This window comes from Rhagoletis pomonella, unplaced genomic scaffold, assembly GCF_013731165.1.
Source record: "Rhagoletis pomonella isolate Grant_MI unplaced genomic scaffold, Rhpom_1.0 Rhpom_scaffold_00012, whole genome shotgun sequence".
NCBI lineage: Eukaryota > Metazoa > Arthropoda > Insecta > Diptera > Tephritidae > Rhagoletis > Rhagoletis pomonella.
This window is the reverse complement of record NW_023458566.1, coordinates 334,554-360,804: the sequence shown is the minus strand read 5'-3', so window position 1 is coordinate 360,804 and position 26,251 is coordinate 334,554. Positions and strand designations below refer to the sequence as shown.

The 26,251-nt window shown below is 35.8% G+C and overlaps 1 protein-coding gene across 2 annotated transcripts in view; it reads left to right on the top strand.

Annotated features, from left to right (window-relative positions):
- LOC118747658 overlaps window positions 1-26,251 on the top strand; it is a 389,115-nt gene that overhangs the window by 216,445 nt on the left and 146,419 nt on the right. The window lies entirely within an intron of this gene.

The following is a 26,251-nucleotide window of genomic DNA, read 5'->3' as shown; positions in this document are numbered from 1 at the left end:
TTCAATTCCCGAACTTTTTTCTGGCAATGTCAGAAAATGCAGTTCTTACACTAATCAAGATTTGAACAGAGCTCGTTCATAGTGAAATTTTTCTATAAAAAAAAAATATAATTGCATTTCAATGAATTACGGGTAACCTTCTAACGCCGTTAGAATTTTACTCAAAAAATATATTAGGGGCGTTCCTTACCAAAACGGACGGGGTTCACACTTCATGTGTTTGATTCGTTTCAAATTTTTAGGGTTGTTGCTTAAAAATAAATAATAAAAATAAATATGAAATTTGAGCTTGATTAACACATTTGTAAAAACTTTACAACACAAAAACAAAAACAAATCGATTTGATAGTTTTCCAAATATCTCGAGAACGGGGCGAGGAAAAAATGATAAAAAATTCACGCGTACACACATCAAAATTCTCTATGAAAAGAAATATTTTGTTTTTGATATTATGCCATCTCAAAAAAAATTTAAAAAAATCACAATGGTAGCGCTGAGTATTGCGCAATATTAAAGTATAGTACTATGGGATGCTTTCGACAATAATTGGAGTTATGAATTTTTTTTACCCGAAATTGAGTAAAATGAGCACATTACAAATTTACAAATTTTTTAAATTTTTTCTTGAATTTTTTTGAGTATGCAGTCTCGTAGACCATTACATTTTAGTTTAATAAAGTGCGGAAGTTCGGAAACTTAATTAATGATTACTTCAAAAAATTATTCTAAAAATTCAGTGCAATGTAGAATAACAATATGGGTATCATGTAAACGAAAAAAATTCTGTAGAATTTTGGTGCACATGGACGCATAGGTACTGGAAAAGTCTTTTTAAAAATTCGCAAAATAAATTTCTGAAAAACTTTTATGTTAAGGACTAAGGTTCTCTACACGACCACATTGTCAAATTTCATATGTTTTGAAATTTCAATGTTTACAATTGTTAGTCATTATTGCTGAAATCAATCCTCGCTTAAAAGTTTCCAATACATACTTAAGTAAGTAATATTAATTAAGTTTTCTTCAACTATAAGATAACCAGGATCCCTTCCACTCACATCCTTCTGCCGATTCTAAACTTCCATATTCTCTAAGTAATTTATTTTATTTAAGGTTTTGAATATTATTGGTGATAGGTTCACGAGTTAATCTTTACTTTTATTTCATACATATACGTACTACTACTTTATCTTTATAAATAGCATTTTCTAATTATTAACTTGTTTCTTTGCAGGTATGTAACTGGAATTTTTCGCAAATAAGTATACATAATAGACGCCTTTATGTAAGTAGATATCAATTAAAAAACATTTGCTTATGTTGCAAGACATGCCATGGGTGTTATCTCGCTGCTCAATCTGTGGGACGTTATGGCTCTTCGTAACGAATTCCCTTCATGCCTCGTTAAATTTTACTTTCGAGACAAACTGTTTTCGTAGGCGGCACAATCAACCAAAAATATATTATTGATGAAATATGTATCTTTTCAAAATTTGCACTCTTTCGAAAACAGAACTTTGGATTAAAAAACGATGGCAACGCTCCAGCAATTGTGGCGCTTAAAATACTCGTACGTGAATTGCCAACTCGCAAAAAAACACAGAAAAGACAACCTGGATGAGTGGTCAAAAATTTGTTTTAGCGCCGTTGCCGCACACGCTACGATGCGATGGTATGGTAGCGCGGTGTTGTTGCCACAAAAGTAGAGGCAATAATTTATGGTAACTGTAAAATAAAACATATGGCCGCAACGGTCGAAGAATGCCAAATATAAACATTTGCAAAAAAAAATAAAAAAAAACAAGTTAAATAAAGTAAACTGAAACACTAAACCAAAAACACACAACACTAACACACTCACTGTCCAAAAAAAAAAAAAAAACAATTTGTTAAATGGAATCCACTGAAAATTGCTTTCAAACAGGAAGCTCGCAATTCGGCGAAATACAAAACGGCTGTCCGTGTAATTGTAACTTCAACTGTAATTTCAGTTGGCAAGCAAAGTTCAGCGGCGTTGATGCCCACGGTGAAATCGATAAAAGACCATATATGCAAACAAACCATACAAACATATATGTACATATGTATGTATGTACATCGTTGTTGAACATTGCACCGCCAAAAGTATTGCAACAATTTTCGGCAGTAGCAGTAGCGGTTGCGGCAAGTCACGGTCAAAATGTGCCACAGTAATCGACCCGAAAGTCGACCCAAGCCAAATAAATGTGTGCATACATCCATATGTATGTATGTATGTATATGTTGTATGCATCCCATATAGATTTATAAACATATAAAAATAAGCTTCAAAATTTTCACAGTAGGTGTAAATTTATAGCGCGCGCGCGCAAATTCTGCACTGGCCCACCGACCGTAGTTGGTTTTGTGGCTTTTTGTTTGTGTTTGTGTTTGTGCTTTGCTTTCATTCACCACCCAAATTGGGCCAACACAACACACATGCTCGTAAATCCTTTGGCCCCAAAAGTATGCACACATGCATTCTTTTTGTTCTAATTTTTTATTTATTTTTTTTTTTTTTTTTTTTTGTTATTTTTTCCAGTAAGCCAACCAGCAGCATTTTATTGTTTTTGTTTGCTTGTTTGGCGGTTTTATTGAATTTTCGGATGAAAATATTATAATCATTTATTTTTTGCTTCTTTCTTATTTGTTTGGTTTGCTGATGCAAAATTCTGATTTTGTAGTACATATATTTTAAGCCATTGTAATCGTTTTGTAATCTTATACTTTTCAGCGATTTTATTTGCAATCGAAAATATTTTATTGGTTGACTTTTAGCTGACAGTATGCGATTTTTAACGCATGCCAAATGCTTTTTTTCTTTTTTGGCAACTGGCGTGTAGGCAGAACGAAGGCAATAAAATATTAAAAATTTCAATTTAAACAGCGATGAATTTATAATTTCTTGAATGTAATACGAGCGACCGCACATACGCAAGAATTTATTAAGCGACAAAAAAAATATAATAATTTTAAATACAAACTGTTCATGAAAGTGCGTAAGTGTATGTTTGGGGGTCACTAGGGGTCGTAAGTATCTTAGGGGAGACATATTTAAAATTTTCTGTTGATTCAAGGTATTTAGCTCTGTTATAGGTGGATTGATATGATTAACAAGATAGAATATCGATACTTTTCATGAGTACTGGCAAAGGTGAAGGGGAATATGTAGATGAAGAAAATGATAAACATAAAAGTAAAAACAAAGATAAATATAAAGAAAAATATGAGGATGAAGATACCGAGAAAAGTAAAGATCAAAATAGATTAAGAGAGATTGAAATAAAGGTAATTATAGCGAGAAGGATATAGTTAGAGACACAGAGACTCATTCTGCGAACTATTTTGGGATTTTAGAGATTTACGGGATTCTTGGGACTTATCGATATAATAATCGAAACTTTTTATCGGTTTTGTTATCGATATTTTTATCGAAATTTTTTTCGATATTGTTATCGATTTTGCTATCGGTATTTTCGGAACTTGTCTATATAATAATCGACAGTTTTATATATTTTGTTATCAATATTTTTTATCGAATTTGTAGTCTATATTTTTAAAGATTTTGTTATCGATATTGTTATTGGTATTTTTATCAATATTAACGATTTTGTTACCGATATTTTTATCGATTTCGTTTTAGATATTGTTACCGATTTTGTAATCGATTATCTATCGATTTTGTTATCGATTATTAATAAATTCTGTTATCGATTTTTGTTGTCGATTTTACTATGCGTTATTTCCTTTCCCTCAGTGTAGGTACTAACGGGTGATTTTTTAAGAGCTTGATACCTTTTTTTTTAAAAAAAACGCATAAAATTTGCAAAATCTCATCGGTTCTTTATTTGAAACGTTAGATTGGTCCATGACATTTACTTTTTGAAGATAATTTCATTTAAATGTTGACCGCGGCTGCGTCTTAGGTGGTCCATTCGGAAAGTCCAATTTTGGGCAACTTTTTCGAGCATTTCGGCCGGAATAGCCCGAATTTCTTCGGAAATGTTGTCTTCCAAAGCTGGAATAGTTGCTGGCTTATTTCTGTAGACTTTAGACTTGACGTAGCCCCACAAAAAATAGTCTAAAGGCGTCAAATCGCATGATCTTGGTGGCCAACTTACCGGTCCATTTCTTGAGATGAATTGTTCTCCGAAGTTTTCCCTCAAAATGGCCATAGAATCGCGAGCTGTGTGGCATGTAGCGCCATCTTGTTGAAACCACATGTCAACCAAGTTCAGTTCTTCCATTTTTGGCAACAAAAAGTTTGTTAGCATCGAACGATAGCGATCGCCATTCACCGTAACGTTGCGTCCAACAGCATCTTTGAAAAAATACGGTCCAATGATTCCACCAGCGTACAAACCACACCAAACAGTGCATTTTTCGGGATGCATGGGCAGTTCTTGAACGGCTTCTGGTTGCTCTTCACTCCAAATGCGGCAATTTTGCATTAATTGTTTGCTCACTTGGTCGATTATGTAGACCATAAATCGGACGTAAAGCGCGAAACACATTTCGAACCGAACACTGATTTTGGTAATAAAATTCAATGATTTGCAAGCGTTGCTCGTTAGTAAGTCTATTCATGATGAAATGTCAAAGCATACTGAGCATCTTTCTCTTTGACACCATGTCTGAAATCCCACGTGATCTGTCAAATACTAATGCATGAAAATCCTAACCTCAAAAAAATCACCCGTTATTTAAATTAATCAACACTTAAATATTTCACTGGAACTATACTTACGTTAGATTAGGTTGTGGATTCTGTGGAAGTCAATCGCCGGAAAGCCGATTTAGCTACCCTCCACTATAGGCGTGGGTAACACAGTGCGGCGCCGCGCCATAGCGCTGATACCGAGAGGTGAGTTACGGGCGCTGGTACCGATTTTCACCATGGTGAAACGAATACAATATCGGTCTTGGATTTAACAACTTTGTAACGCAATGGCGCTGGCGACACTAGAGCCCTGACAACACAACTAAAGGCCGGGTGACGCATGGATTCAGCAAAGAACACACAAAAGAGAACGCGGGAATAAGTAAAATTTTGAGGTAATTCAATGAAAATGTAATGAAATGCTCGTAGAACTCACAGCGATGCTTGGATGAACAAACTGCTGTGAACACGGACACGATTAAGATTTTGCTTCGAAAAAACTTAAAACATTTAGCAACTTACTTGTAAAATGTGCAGGAATAAGCAAAATGAAAATGCACCAATTTTATAGTAAATGTCCGCCAAAATTACAGTCGTATGAATCGGCAAAGCAAATCTGAAAAAACAGCTGCGTTAAGCAACTGTAGCCTGAAGAGGTGCAAGTACGCCAACACACTGTTCTGATTCCGGCAGTGGCGGTGGAGTTATTGTGTCAGACCTACTGTTCTTCCGTAAGGCAGTAGCTCGTAATGATCCCTATTACCAGCTTGAGTTGGAAATGGCGTAAGAATTGTAGAAAACCGTAAGTTTTGTTGTCATTGAGACTGCGCCAGATTTAGTTGCCAGTTCGTTTAGGGTATTCCTACATTTTGTTACGACATTCGACGAAGTTGCAGAGCTTTTTAGAGATCTTATGGCCGATTGACTATCCGAGAAAGGATTACTGCATGCAAAACGAGCGACGAACTGATTAACTACTGGTTAGCATGCTTCTTAACTGTAATCCAGCTTGAAGTACTTGGTATGCCAGTCGGAAGCTGAGCTTTAGAGAAAACTATTTTGAGTACACAGCATTTACGACTTACTCAGAACTGAATCTGCTTGCCAATCGCTCCTCGAAGAAATTTTTGTGATAAAGTCCATTTCAAAAGACATAGTCAGGCTGCTTAAAATTTGCCGGTCACATTTTCAAATTTTTTGAATGAACAAATTTGTGTCGTTCATTTTATTCAAAACATTTTCCCTCACTACATATGTAACTGTTCGCCTTTAGTTTAAACTAAAGGTCTGTGGGGACGAGTAGTTAGTGCGACTCACAGGCCTTGAGTCGACGTAGGGGCAACACTCTAGTAATTAGCGCGAATCACAAGAACAAGGCTGCTAAATTTTTTCAGATATTCTACAATTTCTACTGATAAAGCTGATTCGTTAAAGGTCAAAACTGTTTCAAATTTAGTCACAATTTGTTGGTGTTAGTGGTCAGATGACCTTTTGAACTCTGCTCTTGCCTGATGAACGAATCCAATAGTATTTACAAAGTTCTTAGAAAGAAAGCACTGAGACTCAGAGGGTGAACGTCTTTGGTTTTCACGTGTGAGTGCTTTCTTGCCTTACCTATGTAGGCCAGGTTGAAACGAGCCATTAAATGCGGATGTCTCTTAGAGTTCGGTAGGATTGACAGTCTGTTTAAAGAACTTTTCATTGGAGCCAAAGTACACCTTCGAGATATTTGATAGTTTACTTTATTACTAGATAATTGACTTCAAAATTTAAGCATTGTGAAAATTGCGACTTTAAGGTAGATATAAAATAAAATTTTATCAAATTTAGAACTTTCCAATGCGGCCTTTTGGTAGTAAAAAAATAAAAGGTTGTCAGAATAAAAATACATATTGGTCTTGCCTTAATATCGACTTATACGAATGTGCATATGCATGTATGTATCTGTGTGCTTGTACTTGTACAAATTTATTTATGTATATGTAGTATATCAGTTCACTTTAAAGAAAGTAAAAAATTTCATATCATTAATGGCTTTCTGAAAAGCATCAAATTAGCTTAATCGAATTGCCGTGGATTTTTGTACGACCAATAACAATTTGTTGAATTTTAATATAACAAATGCTTTGGCTATTTTATAAGTCGAACAAAATCAAAGGCCTTTGAAAATTAAAAGAAAATAGAAATCCAAGTAACACAAAACACGAAGAAAAATACGTAGCTACATGCGTATGTATTAGATCAATAAAAAAAAGCATTGCTTATCAGCGCAACGCAATCGGATAAAGAACAAATTAAATTGTTGATGCAACAAATGGAAAGTCAACACAAAGAAATACATACTCATATCTACAAATAAACAGCACATACTTCCATACATACATATATGTACTTACTATGTGCTTGGCGCAATATGTAGCCGTGATCAAACAACCCCGAAATTGGAAAATCGTAAAAGCGTAAAAGTAATTCAGCAGCTAATCAGAAAAGTTTGGTTAACCGTCAGGAGCCACCAGGTCAATAAAATAATATTTTCACAAACAAAAGGGTCTAAGCAAATAAGGGAACTTAAAATTTTATTAGGGTGGATCATTCTTTGTAAGTTAAACTATGTTCAGTAAGTTAAAATAGTTAATAAGTAAAGAATGTATAGCTAGCCTTGAGAATTCTAGGGGCACAATCAAAAATTTCAACCGCAAATCAAATTCATTCATAACTAGTCCCAGGCTGCATCTTTTTGCATTCGTTTCACATGGAGATACTTGTGGCAAGCTCCTTTTCAATTGTGAAAATCCTAACTGTGTAGTCCGCTCGCTTTGTTGGTTAGTTGATTCGAGTGATCGAACAATAAAAATCTAAAAGGAGAAGCGAAAGTTCGGCCTCAACGCCTTGGCTCTGAGCTGAGGATATCTATCCAGTAATTAACATAAACATCAGCCTCTGTGCCTTCGTAAATTCTATTTGTTGTTCTAAGATTTAAGAACGTCTCCCAAGTTATGGCTCTTTAGAACATAATTGGGCTGACGAATGCTGTTAGCACACTCTGCGGATATCTATCTCATTATTGCAGACTTGCTAGGGTATAGGATAGTATTAGCCTTCCTTACAGGTTAGCTTTCTGTCCAAGGCAGGCTAGTAAGCACCCAATATGCTTTGCTGGTCAAGTGCCACCAAGCCGAATTGGCGTTACTATGCATAACAGAAAACTCATTTCGGTCAACTCGTATGGGCAAGAGTGTGGGCTTACTGGATTTTGTGTCGAATCAGTTGCCTCTTCGATACCTTACCGATAACATTATTACTGTATATTTTTCAATATTATCATCAATCTATTTATTTATCGATATATTTATTAACATATTTATATGGATTTCGATATATTGAGTTTTAAATTTATAATTTTTCCGATATATTGATATAGAAATCTTTTTCCGATACATTTTGGATGTGTTTATGGATATTTTCCACAATATTTTTTCGAGCTTTTATGTCAGTATTTTTTTCGATTTAATATTACGCAATAATCGATAATTTTTTGTTGTATTTATCGATATCTGCAGTAATATTTTTTCGATTTTTTAGAGTCGATATTTTTATCGATAAATTAAACAAAATATTGCGCAGTTATCTTCGGCATATTAATGTATACGTACTTAATTTTACAGATATATTTCTATATCTGTACCGAAATACTTACCCACATTACTTTATATAATTTTAAAATTTTTTTCGATATATTGATGAAAGATAAATTTAACAAAATATTACTTAAATATTATGGGCATCTAAATAAATACTTAATGTATGTTTACAAATAAATATAATCTCAAAAAAAGCTCGTTTGTTACTTATTATATGGCATGTGAGTGTAAATTACACAGGCAAATCTCAGATTTTTAATCTGTAATCTGAGATTTTCTTATAATTACAGATACCCACTTTGTATGGCTAATCTCCTTTTCTAATTACAGATTAGGATAAACCCGTTATATGTTAGAGCTTATTAAAGATATTTTTTTATATCTTTACCGAGAGGCTTTCCCACACCGCTTTGGTTTATTTTCATCGACCCGCCCTAATAGTAATACGACAGTAGTAGATATACAAGCGCACTTATATACAAGTCGGTGCGTGCTTATCTTTATGTGAGCAAATAAACGCATGCAAAGGTAAAAATCAAATAAGGAAAATTTTCCAAATCCAGAAGTAATATGATTTTCAAAGCTTATTTGCACAAGCAGTTCAAGTGGGATTATGAAAATTTTCAATGTGTATGCGATTATGGTACGTGAGTGTAAAATGGGGGATCAGTTGTTTGTGTTTTTTGGGCTTTAAGGTGCGTGCGTGTGTGTGTCTACGTTTGCGTGCATGCGTGCGTTCGTATTTATTCAACATGGCGCGTGCAATGAGCTGAAAGGATACAAAGTTTTTTGTCCCTCCCCTCCTCTCCCCCTCCGTCATGCAACTTTTCATTCTCACTGCCGCTTTGCAGATCTCCTCACTATGTATGTATGTAGGTTTGTAACTTTGCATCCCTTCTTCGTGCTTGCTACTCATATTGTTTTGGTTTAGGTGTTCAAAAGGTCAGTCAGCCTGCCGCCATATTTGTACGAATGTGTGTAATTCAGCGAAAATCAATATCTGTTGGCAAAATTTGGGTAAGTGGAGCAGTAATGTTGCAAGCAGATTTTATATTAAGCGCCTAAACGATTATTGGCTTAGTCAAAAGGGCTATTAGAAAGTTGCCAAGGCATACATACATAAATACATAGTACATCTTTATGTATGTATGTATGTATATGCAAATTTTTTAAAAGTTTCCCATGAATGTTAGTATGTAAATAAGTGCGTGCTCGTTTTGGTAATGAAACTGAACGTACATAGTGTTTGCAAAGTATTTAAAAACTCATTTATTTCAACTACTATGAATTTTCGAAGTGTAATTTTTTGCTTCTCTACCCAAACACCAGACCTTTTGTTCGTCTTCGCTCGAGCGTATGAAAAGTATGAATGCTCCCCTATAGCAAAATAATAATAAAAATAATAATAATGAAGTCATCATACATATCTGATAAGCAATGATATTCACAAAAAAAAAGGCAAGCAAGCGACACTCGCCTGCGGGCCCGGAAAGATGGCTTAGTGGAAGAAAAAGAACAAACAATATAAAGTTGCCCAAAAAGAAGACCTGAACCTGAATTGTGAATAGAGGTGTCACTTACCTGCCTGCTGCCTGGCTGCCAGTCTGCCTGCGTAGGTGACATTGCCTTCTGTCATCGCATAGACCTTTTTAATGTCAACCACACACTCATACACACATACGTATCCTATATATATTTATAATGTACACGCGTCATGCTCTAGGCTTGCATATACAGTGCCGGCCACTTGAATAGCGCCCTTTTTTGATCCTAATTATTGACAATTTTCCTTTTGCTTATTTAATATTCTTAATTTTTTTTTGTATAAAAGTGTAGCATATTCTATAACAAAAATCATGTAAATCCGATTTTCAAACTGTATTTCTTGAAGAGTGTTGCCACCTTTTTCAAAAGTTAAAATCAATTATCTAATAAGTTTAATAAAATATTACAACAATGTTTGTGTCAAAAGAAAGGTGTTCCAAAACTCTTTGTTTCGAAAATATTTTTTTTGGGGAGTTGCCGCTTCTTAAAAAAATTAAAGACAATTATTTAATATGCTAAATAAAATATCATAATAGTTTGGTTGTCATCCGAAAAGTTTTCAAAAATGATTTATTTTAAAAATTCTTCATTAGAGTGTTGCCACCTGTTTAGAAAGTTAAAATCAATTTAAATAACAAAATAAATGAATATTTCAATGTGCCTTTGAAACGACGGAGTATTCAAAAAGCTTTATTTCAAAAATATTTCAAACATGAGTTGCCACCTGTTTACAAATTAAAAATAAAAATAAAAATAGGTAGCAAGTTAAATGAAATATTATAACATGGGAGTTAAGCGGGAGATGTTTAAGAAAGTCTTATTTCACAAATATTTTTGAAGAGGGTTGCCACCTGCTTAAAAAGTTTAAATCAATTTAAATAACAAGCTAGATAAAATATTTTTATATAGGGAGCAGATGTATGTATTTCGTAAACATTTTTGACAAGCATTGTCACCCGTGTTAAAATTTTAAAATCAATTTATTGACAAGGTAAATAAATTCTAGCAGGTGTGTGAGTAAACACGGCATAGAGCTAGCTAACGACCTGGGTTAACATATAGCATAGGAGGGTTGCCCCCAGCTTACAAAGTTAATTTCTATTTTAAGTTATAAGTGCAACGAAATTTCACGATTTTGATACCAAACGAACGAGATTCAAAAATGCTTGATTACGAAAACATTTTTAAGAGAATTGCCACCAAGTTAAAAACTTAAATTAAATTTTATTAAAAGGTTAATAATTTAAAGTCTCGCTACTAAATTTATTTATTTTTATATTGTAATATCGAATTTAGTTGATATTCGGCACATGTTCTGTAACCCCGAGACAATATTTAAGCATTTGTTTTTTAAATAAAATTTATTATCTTCGTTGATGTAATTTATTTTCTTTTTTATTTTATTTGAAATCATAACGTTAAACCGAACACCAGGCGGCTGGAGCTGCGTGAAAAAGCTAGTTTATAATAATTCAACAAATTTTCATCAAAATTTCAAACTTTTGTGCCATATACATATGAGCAAAAAAATCTCAGAAATCAACGGTAATTTGAATGGGCTATAAAACTGCATACTCAAAAAAATTATTAGCATTAAAAAACGAAAAAGTTTGATGCTTTAATGAACATTTTTTTAATTTTTTTTTAAAGAAAATTTTGTATTTTTATAAACAAAAATAATGAATAAGTATTAAACAAACAAAAGGAAAACCGTCAATACTGAGGATCCAAGGGCGCTATTCAAGTGGCCGGCACTGTACAAAAAGACTGCTGTGCACGAAGAAGAAGAACTCAATAAAAACCCGAAATGATATAAAAAGGTTACCCTTTTCCGGTCTATGGCTACTCAACTTGGCTTACAATAGCGCTGATAAGGTCTAAAAATGTCGCCTTTGCTGGTGCTGATACATTTAGTGTCCTCATAAACGCACACACACACACATGCTTACTTAAGTAAATATGTATGTATGTATGTACATATGTATGTAGTATTTTTCTTGGCTTTCATGTTAAACCATTGCAATGACAACTTTATTTACAACTCACACGCTTGCTGTGGCTCTTTACAATAACTTTATTTGCTTAATTTTCAGCGTTTCACTTTTGTTTACACGCTTTTCTTTATCTACTTTTCTATGTATGTATGTATGTATGTTTATTTTAATTTAGAATAGCGTTTTTATGACCCTCTACCGTTTTTTTTACACAAAAGCTGTTACTACCTTTGACTTGTAAGTGCGCTATTTGCTTAACTAAATTTCTATTTACTTATTGTATTATTTACTTTGTTCACCTTTTTTGTGTACCTATGGGTAATCGAAGGAGTAAACAATCGACTAGTAGCATATGTAGATAACGAGGACTGTGGTAAGGGCAGACATGGGCACTTATGTACAAACCCACATAGAGTGCTACATTTAAAATGCCTGCTAAACATTTTCCGCATAACGCACTTAAAAAGAAAAACATACTCTTTTCTAATTTTTCACTCAATTCATCACTCTCTACCCCACTCAACTCACTCATTGCTCAAAACACGGCAAATTCGTTTCATTCTCAATTCATTCACAAGCATTTGCTTATCTCTTTTTTTTTTTTGAGTGTACTCCGCTTCCATCATTCGCTCGCCCGTTCTCCCACTCTTGAGCATTCCACTCTTTCCAGCTCAGCTCCAGCTCTTTACTCAAGCTCATTATAAAATCAGAAAAAATATTCAACAAAAAAAAAATTATTACATTTTCCTGCTTTACGCCTCCACGCTACTCAATTATTTATTGTACTTTGCTGCCACATTTTGTGGCAAAGATTTAAGTGTTTGTATTTTTCCAAGTGTCTGCATGCGAGTGTGTGCTTGTGTGTATATATTTAGTATGTGTTAGCAAATTGTATATTATCTTTTCAGTGCCTTTATGAAGTTTAAAAATTTACGAAAGAAAAAATGTACTCGTATTATTCTCTTCATAAAAAGAAAATGTGTGCCAAAAAAACTCTGTAGCCGCACAAATTGAATTGAGTTGCGAAAGGACACGTTAAAAATGACAAAGCACAAGAAATTGAATTACGCTGAGACTGTGTTAGAATCTTTTGCTTCTGCTCTTTCTTTTTTCGTGTTTTTTTTTTTTTTTTTGTAAGGTATTGCGTATATATTCTTCGAGCAATACGAAAATGTCCAAACATACAGTCAATGTCATATGTAAGTGTACACATTGTTATAATATAAAATTCACAATTTTCATGAAAATTTTTTGTACATTAATTTTTTATAAAAAAATACAGTTTATTCTATAACATAAACCATAAAAATCAAAGTTGCACACTTTATATTAAGTTCACAAAAATTCAAACCATTTAAAAATTTTAAAATTTTTATTCAGAATTTCTATAAAATTTTCGAGTATGCAGTTTTGTAGCCCGTTCAATTTTAGTAAAACAAAGTGCAAGTTTCAAGCCGGTAGTAATTATTGATTGATTGATTTTTTATATTTTTTTTTGGAGGGTGTTGGGCATTTTCTTCCATATAAAAATAGATTTTGATCACGCGTTATATGGAAGAAAACGCGCGACACCCTGCACAAAACAAAATCAAAATCGACGGTAATTTTTTATGGTTTTTGTTATAGAATGAAGTATATTTTCATAAATAATTTCATTTCATTTGAATAGTCTTTAAGAATCTGTAGACAAATTAATAAATAATTAGAGTTTACAAAAATAATTAATGAGAAAAATTATTCATGAAAATAATTGTGAATTTTTTATTACAACAATCTGTGCACTTACATTTGACACCGACTGTATATCTATCTACTTAAATACGCTAAGTACCTGTGGTAAGACAGCATTGTGTAGCACAAGAATTTGATTTGCCACAAAATAGCGTTACGCATGACTACATTTTTAAAGCGCATTTGATGTTAAATTAAAAATTTTAAGATAAAAGGTCCAGCCGTTTTACCTTTGCTTTCTTCCTTGATTTTTTTTTTCTTTTCTTATTTTTTGGTTGAAATGAGTTTTAATATTACAGCGCACAATTATAAAGAAATATCTTAGTGTTATTGCGCTGTTGCTATTCTCTCTTCCAGCTGAGCTACTTTGCTTTTGTGTCTACTCATCATGAACAGCTTTGAAACTTTAACTTTTTGTTAGGGAATGAGTTCTATGCGCCTTTGGGGCAAGATATGTTGTTAAAGCACTCCCACGTGCTATGATAAAAATTTAATTGCATTCTAACTTTCTTAAAGATATAGAAGTACCAATGAAGATGCTATGATCTGTAAATTTGCGCTTGGTATTGGAATAAAACCAACACTGCGTTTGAGTTAACTAACTATGATTGTTGAGCGAGTCCTAAATTTCAATACATCATCGTGAAGCTTACATACCTCGTGCCATCAGAGGAGGAGACCTCAAAATCGACGATTATATCTTAGCTTGCGATAAACTCTGGATTGCCCTTCCTATGGATTAGGCAAGGTACAATGGACCTAATCAATCATGCTTCAGGAAATTTTGAATGTTGTCAGTTTAACGGGTACCTAAGACGGGATCATGTCCCGCCATGCTGAGGAAGATGCAAGTTATCGCTATTCCCATTTTTCGAGCAAAAAAATGATACTAAAGATAGCACAATGGCGAAACCTATCCAAATTTGACAAGTAATGACGGAAAATCGTTCCACAATATATCATAATTTGTATGCCTAAAGCGGATAAACTAGGCCTCTAGGCCACGATAATGCTACTGATTTCAGACCAATAAGCAGAGTGTCTTCTAGGTTTGCATATTAGGGACATACCTAGCTAAAGGGTGTGTCAACGGGGAACACCCTACACAAATTACTCGCAAGATTATGAGTTCGTTAAGCTAAGAAAATGGTATTGTAAAATCTATGGACTAGCACTTAAGAAATATAGATTTCAGCATCCAGTCATGGAGGATGGAAACTCTGCGGGAATTAAGGCTAGTGTGCTCTCACGGCTATCTACTATGGCTTGTGATCCATTTTACTAAACAAAAGTTCAAAGATATAGAACAGGAACTCTCACAAAAGGTGAAATATTTGTGAGTTGTTCTGAATCCGAAATTTAATTACATATAGGCAGAATATTCAGGAGCGAACAAGGAAAGGCTCCGTGGGCCTCTATGCAGCCTAAAGAATGAAAAACAACATATTGCGCTAAAAACCAAGGATTGTGTACTGGATTTACCCGGCTATAGTTTGACCCAAAAACTTTCATACGGAACGTTAGTCTGATGCTCAGCTAAGGATTATGTCGTTAAAAACTCAGCGGCACAAGCGGTGTAATTTTCTGCTAGTTTTATTACCGATACAACTGTTTTATCGAAAATTTAGATGCTACCTGCTAAAAACAAAGGTAATTTGGGCAAAGGACATCCAAAATATACTTAAAAGCTGCTACATCATACCAGAGACCTTGGCCAACTACAAACCCAGAACGAAATTCCCAAGCCTCCATGATTGGATCCATGGAAGGACCTTGAGGTTAGTAGGCATGGCCAACTTCATAAACGGATCAAAGATGGAGTCCGGAGCGAGTGCTGAAATTTTCAGTGATTAACACAATTTTAAGCTTTTCCGCCGCCTACTGGACCATTCAAGCATTTTCCAAAAGCAAGGCAGAGCATTGGTCTCAATTTCTGATCAATTCAAAATTATCCCAATATGGGTACCGAGGCATGGCGATATATACAGAAATGAGGAAGCGAATGACGCCGCTTAACACAGGCAAATTGAAAGCAGAATTACAGAGATGTCTCACTCGAAAGCTAGGCTGAGGTGTACGATTTGTTACGATTTGTCCAAACTCTCCTCTCTCAGAACGGAATACTGCTCCGTGGCTGTGCATATCGAAAAGAACGGCATACTTTTCCACAGTGTCTGCCGCAGCTGCAAGGGCCCGAGCTCGAGGGTGACAGTTGAAAACCCTCTCTGCGATCACTGACCCCGGAAAGAGTGTGACTAAAGACACTTGGCCAACCATTCCTACAGAATATATCAGACTGCGGCCGCCTCTCACTTCACGATATTTATAATGAAATGTATCAAAACCGCCAAGTGGATATAGGCTTGCATGAGTTTCTGGTTTCAAAATGGCTAAAATTTGCTGATTACCAGGGAACGGATTTCATGGAAATTGCCTTTTTTTCTGCTAAAGAGATAGAGTATATTCGATTAAGAATGTCCGCGATTTAGCTTTCCCTGATTCCATATATACACATTTAATGTTGCCTTTTTTTGCCTTTTTTAAGATATTTGCCTTTTTTTGCCTTTTTTACCTTTTCTACCTTTAAAAAAGTGATTTAGAATTTTTTACAATTTTTTTTAAAGATTAAAAAATATACACATGCCCATGCGGCTTATAGAAGCGCAGGGACCTCTTGCCAAATTGGTGTTGGAAAAATTCATAGCCGTTTTCTCAGCTAACGTAGGCTTGGAGATAATAAGGGGTGTGGATAAAATTGTAAAGGGCGAGGAAGGCGCCCTTATTCCTGATAATGTGAACGTTTCAAACGTTCCATATTTAAATTGGGCTCCACTTGTATCACCTTACGTCGAGCGCATATTTAGTACATCAAGGATTTTCTTCGCGAAAATCGAATGAAAATGCTGCCAGAAAACTTCAAAATGCATCTTGTGGTTCAATGTTACTACAACTATACAGATTAAAGTTTTATGAGTTAGAAACTCGAAAGAATAAAATAGTCAAAGATTCAAAGTACAAATTTTTCATATAATGAAACTAGTTCATAGTTTTTCTCTTTTTCTGTCTTTTTTTAGTGCCTTATTTTGCTTTTTTTGCAATACCTAGTGCCTTATCCTGCCTTTTTCGCTATTTTATTTTGCCTTTCTTTGCTTTTTTGCAATACCTAGGGCCTTTTCCTGCTTTTTTCGCTACTTTATGTTGCCTTTTCCAGCCTATTTCGTTATTTTATTTTGCCTTTTTTATAGATTTTTAGGTCCTAAAAATCCGTTCCCTGCTGATTACTTATCGGCAGGTTGACAAACGGCTCTAAACGAGTTCCAATCTTTTGCCTCACCTGCTCTATACAGTTTTGAGTTCGGACGGTATACTGCCCGCTACAAGACTCTTACTTATAACTGTTCCTGCCCTTGACATTGGTCTGAATTCTTCTTCTTCAATCGCACAGTTTTACACCAGTTTTTATGAGAAGCTTTTTCATGGCAGGTCGCCGAAGAAAAAAAACTCTTTAGTTGAATGGTGTTGGGAGGAATCGAACCAATGTAGGTTCTGCCAGCTGGAAGTGCTTTTAACTACCTTCTACGGCGGCCGGAGATATTGCAATATTTTGATAATTTCATGCATATTTCATGTGTTTATGTGTATTTGATTTGTAATTATTTCCTTCAAAAGCTGTTATACTTCGCCAACATTTTAAATACGTATTGTTATAAATAAAATGCCCTAAATACCTTTGTAGGCAGTTGTGTGTAAAATTTAAATTTAAAATTACTGTTCAGAATCATTTACCTGCCATTCAAGCCATTGTAAGGTCTTAACTTGGCGTATTGTTTCGAAACCAAGTGGCAAATTGTACGTTCTTATACCTACATACATACACATTCATACATTTCGGTTAAAAGTTGTTTTTTTTTGTTGTTTTTTTTTTGGTAAAACCCAGCACCTACAGTTAAATAATTACATGTCATTCATAACTTAATTTGTTTGAGAGTATTGTTATGCTAACTAAGACAGCTGGAAGCGCGACTGAAAAGAGCAGCCGCCTTGATTAAAATGAAGAAAAAAAACCAAAAACAAACCAACCAGTAGGCATAAAATAAGATATATATATTAGTTTGTCGGCGAAGTACAGCCGAGTAAAGCAGTGGTATGAAGTGGAAATGAGTCGAAATGAGCCGTGATTAAGTGACAGGCAAAAGTGGTGAGCAAAGCGTGGAACTGGCAGAGCCCAGCAGGCCGGCAGACACACAGCCACACAGACAGACCACATGGCAAGAGTTGTTAGGTGGCTATCGTTTCACGAATGTTTTATTGTGCGGCCTAAAAGCTTGTACGCTTCATAATTAAGACGTTAACTTTGCATATTAAAGTATTTATGCAAATTAGAGTAGATGCGAGAAGAATACGCTTCATATTCACACACACACACACACACACACGTAAACACATTCATGTAGCCATACTCGTTTATAGTAATTTACAGGGAAATTTGTGGAAGAAACCGCGGATGCCAGCTGTGCTTAAGTTCTTAAGAGAACTTTTGCATGTTTAATTAGACTGCATAAAGTTGGTGGTTTTAACATGTGGCATGTGGTGCAGCATTATTTGTCAAGCGAAACTATGTACTATACATTTATATACAAATTTACTTAAAAGTAATTTTTTTGGCGTATATAGTACATATGTATGTATATGTATGTATATGGATGGGAATATCGATGTACATATGTATAAGGCTTCCAAATGAAGAGAGAATGATTCACGCGAGAAAGGGCCTTCACGCATGAATATTATGCAGTAGGGGCCTTCAACAATGTCCCTTCAGAGGCAAGTATTTTCATACTTCGTGACCGAACTGTCGCGGCGGAGTGGGGAGCGACTGCACTCAGTGTAGAGTCAATGGAAGCACTCCACAAGGTGGTGTTTTCTCTTCCTTGCTCTGGATGGCGGTTGTAAATGACCTTCTAGAGGAACTGGAAAAAGTGGACTGTCGGGTAATCGCCTATGTAGATGATGTGGAACTTTTGGTTAAGGGACGATTTCTATACACACCTGAACCAGGTAACTAGGTGGGCGATCAATGGCGACTGTCCCAGAAGCCTAAAATTGAGGAAAGGCGTCGGTTGCCTTGTACTGCTGTAGGGGAACTATCGGTAAAAGGGTTTGGTCTCTCGCCCAAATTAATTCATTAGCTCTGGAAACCAGATTTAAGCCTATATTCTTTCAAGGAGGCCTTGTTTGGTGGAACTCACTCGAGAAGGCTACACTTATAAAACAGGAATTAGCGGAGCGCAGAACACGGCGCCTGCGGGTATTGCAGATAGAATTGTCGCAGCATGAACTGCTATTAGACTAAGGGAAACCGGATCTTTTTGTGACTCACTGAGAGAGGAGATCTGCGTGAATGCATTTAGACAAAATGGTTGTAAGTGATGCAGAGTCCCAACGGCTTTTGGTGCTTATAAACTCTATTAGAGTTTATGGGAGAGCGTAAAACTAGCTGAGCATACATACATAGTACTTTAGTACATTTTGTTATGCGCCACTTGAGAAGTGCACATGCATAATTTATCGAGGGGTAGCATCCACTAAGGCGCTAAGTGCTAGAAGTTGCCTGAACAATACCTCAGCACAGAAAATAAAGTAAAGTGAACTACCAAAAATAGAGGTTTATAAAATTCTAAGTGTCTTTATGAGTACAACTACATTGAATTTTAATAGACTTTTTGGTCCTTTGTCGATTGCCGACTGTAGGCTCTGAAGCTGTATGTTGCCGAGTAACGCGAGTTTTAGCCTGCTGAACCCTGTACACCAACATATTATATGATCCACGACTTCCTCGTGATAGTTATATTTGCTACATTTGTTTCATCTATTTAAATGCTTGTGCTTTTAGCAAACAAGGCCCAGAAGCCTCTAATCTGTTCTCTTTGTTGATATTAGGCAATCATTAAGTTTCCTATCTTATGAGTTACATATGATTTTTGGAAGTCTGCAACCCTGGGTTCTTTTCCAAAACTTATCTGCTTGGCGGTACATGAGAAGATCTTGTGACATTTTGTTTTGCCCAAGAGGATTTGGTATATTCGTCTTGGGTGAGGCAGCTTGTAGGGACCTTTCGGGACTCATATGCAGGATGACGTAGTCTAAATAATCGCCTGGTTAAGGATGATGCTATACTACTGTGACCATAAGTTCTGAATCCAAGCACGCTATGCGTCCAAACGCTATGTTCTTGGCTACCAAGTCCGCTGGAGGCATGTGTGAGATGGCGTGGAGCGCCGTCGTCGGTATTATCCTCAAGGCATCACTAAGAGCCTGTAAACACCCTCCAGTCTTTTAAGGTATGTGTTCTTTTGCTGTCCACCATACAAATAACCCATAAAATAGTAATGGCTTAAAGATTTCCGTGATTCTCCAATAAAAGCATGTATACCGTGCTCCTGAGGCCTTCCTCACCCAATCCACCCCATTAAGTTTCCACGACAGTGTGCTGTCCAGAACGATTCCTAGGTAATTTGTGTTTGACTTTGTTTGAAGAGTGGTCTTCCCCAATTTAGGTTTATCCCAAGTGGGGATCTTGTATTTCCTAGTGAATAATACTAAGTCAATCTTCTCTGCGTCAGCGCCCAGTCCCATTTCTTTGGCCCAATCACTGATGGCTTTCAGCGTCTGGTTTCCCAGTAATCTCATCTGTATAAGCAGTTAGATTGGCTGCTCTTTCTTCTTTCTTTGTCAGTAATTTATTAACCAAAAACGTCCATAGAAGTAGTGATATGACCTTTTCATGGGGTGTGGCTCTATACCCGCGCCTCGCTTCGCCTTATTTTGACCCAACTGGGCCGAGATCTTTCTAATGCCTAACATGTTTCTTATCCAAGCTCGAACAGAATGATATGCCCCCATGGGGGTGATCCCTTGTATTAGAGCTTGTTTCGATACGTTATTAAATGCTCCGGCTATATCTGGAAACACTCCTAAAGCATCTGATCCATTTTCCATGTCTCTTTCTATCCATCTAACAACATTGTGAAGAGCTGTATCGATCGACCTGCCTTTAGTGTAGGCGTGCCGAGCTTTCGAGAGTCGTATATCATCTAAATTTTCTTTGAGATAATAGATATACATTAGTCGTTCTGGAGGGGTGACGGGCACCGCCTTTCCCGCGGGGCTTTTAAGCTTTCTATATATTTTGTATAAGCGCGTGCCGAGTTAAAGCTCTCTCTGCCCATTTGTTCTAGAGTTTTCAGTAAAAAGGATGCTAGGCTGATAGGCCAATAATCTTAAGAACATAGATGGCTGCTTTTTACCTGCTAAGTGGCATATTAATTAGTACCATACATAGGCTTTTTATTGCGCGAAAAATGCAAACAATTTTTTTTTTTATTTCCTCTCAATTCATTATAACTTTATTATGTTTCATTTGCCGAAATAATATTTACCAAATTTAATTTGAAGAGACCGCTGCCACCGGCTTTCCCCTAAAATAATAAGAAAATTAAAAATTTATAATCTCATAAGAGATGTTTAACTAGCACAAATGTGTGCGTGTGTCTATATATTTGGTTGGTTTGCTTTTTTATTACTTGCCTGTTATGCTCCACGCGCATTTTGACAAATGACATCTCGTACATTTTACCGCCCCAAAGCAGAGCTCACAGGCATAGCATGTGTCATTTATCCACATCCGCACATATATTTACATACATTTATAAACACACAAGCTCACTCATTTATGCGCTCGCAAACTCAATTAACAACGCGTTAATTGAATTTTTTTATAAGAGTGTAGAAATGTTATTAAAAGTAAACAAGCTTGAAAATTATCTTGACACAGCGTCGCGCCACCGTACTTATGTATGTACTAGTGTACTAATACAACATTTAATATGTGCGTGCACTTCTAGTCCTACATACACAAAATTAAATTTAAAAAATACATATATTTTAAGATGTTTATCAGGTTGTAATGCCTAATTTATGTTGTAGCAACGCTTTATATGCTTTCGTCATTATTATTTAAATTCTTTGTGTTATTATTTATTAATACGCACAATTTATTATTCCTCACCTGGGGTTGTGCCTTTTAATAGCTTTCTCTAATGCTTTTTCTAATTTTATATTCAAATTAGAAACAGTTTTTTTTTAATGCTGCCTTGCTTCGTTTTTTTTTTGTTTTTTTTTTTTGAGTACGTGAAAAGCTGGTTTTTATGAGCTGCAAAATGCGAGGAATAACCAACCCCTGAAGCGGAATGGTGGGTGTGTTTTCGTTCGCTTTCGTTTTATGTGGGTTTTTAACCGAGTACACAAAAGTACTAAATGTCCTTTATGAATTTATTATTTATGTACATTTGTACACATTTTTTTTTTGATGTTTAATGTCATTCTGCAACTTAATTCCACCGTTTTACAGAATATTGTTAAAAAAATGTTTTTGGTATTTCAAATAATTTATCTTAAAAGGATTCTGTGAAAAATTGTATTGTTTTTTCGAAATTTCAAATGCATCCAATACGTTCATCAAGCTTCCTAAAACATATATTTTTATTGGCAGTTTATTCAAAATTTCAATCAGAGATTGCTCATCTGTATTGCTCATCTGTATTGTGAATCCAATATCTTTGGAAATACATATCTAATGCAATATGTCAGCTATTCTAATAACATTGCTCGTTAATATAGCTCGAGACTTTTTCGGGTCCATTTCGGAATAATTCGGAATCGTTTCAGGACTTTTTCGGGGCTATTTCGGAATAATTTTGGGGTTAGTTCGGAACCAGTACCGGAGTAGTTTAGTACTATGCGGATCTGGTTCACGACCATTTCGGAACTTTTTAGAAATCTTCTGGAGACTATTTAGTTCCGGACCAGTTTGGCATTGCTAAGAATAAGGGTAAGAAAGCTTAGATAGAAATCCAAATCAATTCAGTCATAAAAAAAATTAGTTATAGAAATTTAGTTAAAGTTACCAAAATCGATCGAATCATCGAAGTTTAGTGTTATCGAAATTGATCAAGTTATCCATGCCATGTTCCTAGAGTTATCGCAGCGTATCGAATTATTCAAATTGATCAATGTTTATTGAGTTTTCGAAATCTACAGACACGGAAAATTAGTTGTAGAAATTTAGGGATAGTTATCGAGCTATGAAAATTATGGGATTATCAAAATTTGTCATGTTAATGAAATTTATGAAGTTATAAATATGTATTAAATTATTATTATGTATAGAGTTGAAAAAAATTTTCGAGTTATCGTAATGCATCGAGTTCTTTTAAGTTATCGAGTTATCGATATTTATTTATTTACTGAAATTTATCGATTTTTCTAAACGAAGATTTTGGAATTTTCAAAATATATCGAGTTATCAAAATTTCAAGCTTACTTAAGTTTAACGAGTTATCACTGCCTATCAAATTTTATCATGCAACCAGAGTGTAACGAACTATCGAAATTAGAACATAGCTTTCGAAAAATATAGAACTATCAAAGTTATCCGAGTATTCGAAATTTATAGAGGTATCCAAATTTTATCGAGTTATCGATTTATATCCAGATATATACATTTTGTAGTCATCGATTTTTTTCCTTTTGGTTGAGTCACTGTACATATTTGCAAACGTATGTTTGTATATAATAAAAAAAATTTCCTTAAGTATTACTTGCATGCTATCAAATAGTTGTATATCTTTAAATGTTACATGTCTTGTAACGCCTATTTGCCACACCATACAAACATTTACCTTGCCTTTCATTAAGCCGGGTGTTGCAAGTACATATTTTTGGTCATAACAGCTGGCTAACCGGCCACCCTTTTTATGTTCGACTTATACAAATTTTGTGGCTATGTACGAATATTTTCTTCTATCCATCATATCAATATGCTCTTTTTGCTCTTTGTGCGCTGGTGTTGCCGCACTAATTGTTTTCAGTCATAAATCAACGTTTATGTCTATTTTAATGTGGGAAAGCTTTGTGCACAAAACTCTTCCCGTTCGTTCGCTCCTTAGATTTATGATCATCGATAAGCGCGTGAAAGTTGAAAAATTTGCTTTGAAAGACAGGCATAGGTACTAGATATATATTAACATTTATAATTAAAAATATTTTTTATGTGCGTTATTTATTTATTTTTTTTTTTTTGTTACTTCCAAAGAGAAAAAGAGTGTGACGAATTGGATTGAATTTAGGGGCATAGAAGGGTATGTGTGTGTGTGTGTTTGTGTTGCAAATGGCAGGAAAATGAAGTCATTTGCCTTTAATGCCGTGTAATTTTTCTAACTGCACAAGGAACTTTATTTTATTTATATTTATGTCTGTACCAGGAATAGGGCAATCACAAGCCAAGCGGTACGGCACAGCAGGTGGGTGGGTAAATTAGTATTTCCACATGCGTACAATTTGTATTATGTATTAATTATGTTATTAAAATACTACGTAGGCACACATACAAAATGAACAAACTAATAAAACAAAACGCATTTTCACACTTAATCATAAAATTCATAAACACGCATACATGCGTACGAGCAGAAATCACGAGGGTGGTACGATTTTTAGAAGAAAAATTCCGGTTAAAATTTTTCATAGAATTTCTTATGTTGCAATAGCGTAAACGTTCCTATATTCGTTGCTTCCATCAGGGAGGAGGTTTCCGGTCTGACCCTGGTTTCTTATGTTCGGATATCTAGTATTTCGGACTGGAGGGTTCTAAACGACCACTTTTTTTCGTTCTATAGGTACACTAAATTCTCTCTGAAAGAAGCTCATCCAATTGGAACTCCCCTCGGAAAGCTGAAAGGTCTACTTCAAAGATCTGTGGAAGATCTGGAAATTGCGCACAATGAGTATTTAGGAGTCACTCAGGATTCTTCTCAGTACCCCATTTCCATGCATCCCCGCTCCAGGAGAAGCCTCCTATTTGGAGTCTGGAGAAAGTGGCACTGCTGGATAGACGTCGTTTTCCTTGAGCCCTTCAAGCCCTTCAAGCCAGCGAAGCGGTCGGCTGCAGCTGCAGTAGACTCTGAAGGTATTTTGTCGTTGGCTGGCTTCAATATTTGCTGGTACCGTTGTACGAGGGTAAGTCCTCAGGGCTTCAAGTGTGGTCGGGGTTACGTTCATGCCAAATCCATAAAAAGCTGTTATGGGAGAGACTCCTAAGTATTTTTCCCAATTGCCCCCTTTTTCTGTTCCTTAAAACCCAGGAGAGACTCATTGATTTGCAGGAGCTTAACATGCGCACATCAAGGTAAATAGATCGGTCGAGGTTGCCCTGCATGCGATGTACTTCGGGGATAATTGTCAGATGGTCTGAAAATTTGAAGTCGAAACTGGTCTTGTTAAGGTGGTGTTCTCTTACCTTTTTTCTGTACTTGAGGCTGGTAACTAAGTGTTCTGCGTACAGTTAAGTCACTGTTAATCCTAGTAAGACGTAACTCGACCTGTTCACTTGCGCATCTTGCCCCACGCGGCTCTGTCTCAATTGGAAGTGCTCGCATGGCGCTGGCCGATAAAGTCAAGTACTTGAACTTGATTCCAGATAGGAAGCTATCGTGGAAGACTAAAATTAACTAAAGAGTATAGAAATTACGAATGACCCTCTAGTGTTTCAGGGGGTAATTGGTGATAACAGATATCATTTCGTGGCTAGAGTAGCACCAATTAGCTCTTTCACTCACATCCCTCTAAGGATGATTGGACGAGAGGCTGTGGTTAAAAGGGGGCATTAATGAACTTTTGTATGGATGGGTCAAAGTTCTACGCAAGGGTTGGTGGAGGTTATTCGCAGATAACTCTCCAATGAACCTAAATTTAGACTTCAAGATCGCGGTTGTGTTTTGCTGGCAAAGGTAGCTGCCATTAAGGAAATAGCCGATAGGCTGCTGATTAGCGCGATGTCAACAAACCAGGTAGATATCAACTCTGATAGTCAAACAACTATCAGGGCCTTGGACTCGCTCACCGAGCTGGGCCGGCAAAGCATCCGCTGGACGAAAATCAAGACATGCGCTCTCGAAGAATCTCCTTGAGCTCAGGAAGCCGCAATTTTCATTTCTGATTTGTATTTTCACAGGACACTGTCCAATTGGACTTTGTGGACACATTAGGACTCGATCCTTACTGTCACTTCTACTTGGAAGACGACGAGGTGGTATCATTCCAACACTTCTTCCTAAACTGCTCAGCTTTAGCAAGACTACGCGTCTTAACACCAGGTATAGCACTTTGTAACTAGCCTGGAGGAGCTCTCCGGTGCCGGCTAATAACAGCGCACCCTAATGTGTACACCAGGAAAGCTTGCAAATGAGAAGTAGTTAATCTAGCGCCATACAAGTCATCATTAGCGGTTGACCGAATGTGCACCTGTATCCGTCGCGGCCACATATAACCCTAAATGGGCTGGTTTGCGCATTCAGTTAATAAAAAATTGTATGCTGGCTGGTAGGCAATCCCGCACAATTGGCTTGCAACACGTTGTACCACCTTTCAGCATTGTTGCTTTACTATGTATATTTTTCGTAGTACTCGTAGCATTTTTCTAATTTCTAACTACGCGCTTTCATAGAATGGGAATTCACACTACCACCAACGGCGTATGGCGAATAAATATGTGGTCCCAGCGTTGGCATAAAATATAATTACTTATGTAGATATATTTGAAAAA